At 44.0% G+C, this 2,750-nt stretch overlaps 1 pseudogene; it reads right to left on the minus strand.

Moving 5' to 3' along the window:
• Nucleotides 1-1,227: 1,227 nt before the first annotated feature.
• On the minus strand, nucleotides 1,228-1,665 carry LOC100947441 (annotated as a pseudogene).
• Between the last annotated feature and the right edge of the window lie 1,085 nt (nucleotides 1,666-2,750).

Below are 2,750 nucleotides of genomic sequence, written 5' to 3' on the forward strand. Positions count from 1 at the left end.
AGCTCCCAGGAAAGAGGGAGCCAGTCACAGCAAGGTCTAGGGCAGAAGACTCTTTTGCCTCCACAGGAGTGAATTGGGAGGTGCTGAATTCTCAGTTACAAGATGTGTACAGATAGAGGTGATTTTGTATCTACTTGGAAAGCCCTAAATAGAGCCAAGATTTGAATGGATGATCTCTTCCAGCTCAAGGAGTCTCCTGGAATGGGTTCTATTCAGAGGCTATGTGAGGTAGAGGAGGGTGATCAAAGGGAAAGGACTAGTGTGGTAGTTATCTACTTCTGTGTATCAAATCACTTTAGCACTTCAGTGGTTTATTCATTTATTTTCTGCACTTTTCTTTCTGGTCATTAATTCAGACAACAAGGCACAGCAAGGATACCTTGTCTCTGGTGCAAGGTGTCTGAGGCCTCACTTTGATGTATTGAGGCTGGGAGCTATAATTAATCTGCAGGTTTGCCTGGAGCTGAAGATCCACTTGCAAGGTAGCTCATGGACATGACTGCCTAGTTGGTGCTGGGCGTTGACAGGAGACCCAAGTTCTTTCTCCACATGGTCTCTCTAGAGGGCTGCTTTCATCTTCATGACTTTGTGGTTGGCCTTTCCAGAGTGAGCAACCAAAAGCAATCCAAGGAAGAGCAATGCCTTTTATGACTTCCCCTTCAAGGTCATATACTGTCACTTCTGTAGTATTCTCTGTGTTGCAGTGGTCAGCCTGATTCAGGGCAGGAGGGAACAACACAAGGATGTGAATACCAGGAATAAGGACCCTCAGGGGAAGGATGGCTATTGGAAGCTGGCTATTACATCTGGGTAATCAGATGTGAAGCAAGGCACTCAGCTTCTGCTGGTAGAGAGAAGACATGTTCCAAGTTTGGTCGTATTTTAGCAGCAGGAAGTTGGCAGAGGGCATTAAGTCTAAGCAAACTCAAGTTTCTGTGAGATTTGTTCTCTCTGCCTTTGTTCACTCTCCCACATGATTCCCTCCACGGGCACCTACCCCAGGTTTCCACATCATTGCTTCTAGCACTGACCTTTTTCTTGAGCTTTATTTTTTTTTAAACCTTGTTTGGTTTTTTTTTTGGCCAGGCTGGGATTGAACCCACTACCTCCAGTATATGGGGCTGGCGCCTTACTCTTTGAGCCATAGGCGCTGCCCTTATTTTTTTTAAACCTTAAAATCCCACAATCATTGTTTATTGGTGAACCCCGATCCTTGTGATGGGCTCATCAGTAAGATTTTTGGTAGTGAGCTAAGGCACCAGAGCCTCTAAACTTTTTAGATTCACGGTGACGGGGGTCATCTACCGGCAGAGTCTGGTCATACTGGATGAAGACATCTTTGGTCTCCTTCTTGGAAGCCTTATCCACATATTTCTAGTAATAGGTCACCAGGGCTTTGGAGATGGACTGATGGATAGCACAAATTTGTACCACATGACCACCACTTTCACAAGGACCTGGGTGTCCACACCAGCAAACCACTCCTTGCCCAGAAGCAGAACAGGCTCTGGTTACTTGTACTGTGGTGTGTGTGGCTCGATCATCTCCAAGGGCCACCTGTTTGTCTCGATAAGGCCATTGCTGCATTTGCAGCACACTATGACTATGGTGGTTTTCTTGCATCTGAAGACCTGCATGGGATTGCAGTGGCCCCTTGGACCCCATGGCTATCGGCATAGACTGGCACTCCTTACCATGTGGCTCTACAACCAGAAAAGGAAAGCTCAGGGCTCTTTTCTTGAGCTTTAGATTCATATTTCAAATACTCACTCCAAATATTCTGGTTTTCCACCAGCGTTTTGAATGCATCATGCTCTTCCACACTTCAAGGCCTCTATACACACTGTTTTTTATGCTAAGAATATTGTTCCTGATCACAGAAATCATCAACTCACAAGTCAATTTATCTGAACAGTCCTTGCTGACTTCTCCTATAGCATGTGGTATTTTCTGAAGAGGCCACACTTATATATCTTCCATCCCATGTGCTCTTTTCACAATATGATGTTGACATTGCTCCATCAAGAGATGGGTCTGTGTTCCATCATCTCAAAATTAAGTGAGCCTTTGTAACTGCTCAATCGGTAGGAAGCGGCAGAAATTAGGCTGTGTGACTTCTAAGGATAGGTCATAAAAGATAGCATGGCAGCTACCTGGCATGCTCCCTCCCTCCCTCTCTCTCTGTTTCTCTTTTCACTTTTCCATGGTACTCACCACTATTCTGTGTGGAAGCCCAACTAGTTAATGCAGAGAGACCACTTGAAGAGGAATTAGGCCCCCACCTGAAAGCTAGCATTACCCATCAAACATGCAAGGGAGTGAGCTTTCGGAAAATCCCAGCTCCCATGTCTTTGAGTCTTCCAGCTGAGACAAATAGCTCCCAATCGCACCTCTGGAATTTCTGATTAAAATAAACTATGAGAGATAACAAATTACTATAATTGTGTTACAACACTAAATTCTGGAGTTATTTGTTATGCAATCACAGTAACTGACGTATCCCCAGACTCCTCTGGGTTTTCATATGATGTACTGTCATAGATTCTGAGATGTTTCCTTCATAGCATTCTTCAAGAGTTTGTAATTATATATTTGCATGTTCAATTAATTTCCATCTGTTCTATTGGACTGTTAAATTTATGAGGGCAAGCACCATATCCATTTTTCTCACCAACACCCTGCCAGAGCCTGGCATATAATATGTGCTCCCATAAGTGTGTTAAATGAGTAAATCAATGAATGATCTTTCC

The sequence above is a fragment of the Otolemur garnettii genome, unplaced genomic scaffold, assembly GCF_000181295.1.
Source record: "Otolemur garnettii isolate 467f Iridium unplaced genomic scaffold, OtoGar3 scaffold00023, whole genome shotgun sequence".
Classification (NCBI taxonomy): Eukaryota; Metazoa; Chordata; class Mammalia; order Primates; family Galagidae; genus Otolemur; species Otolemur garnettii.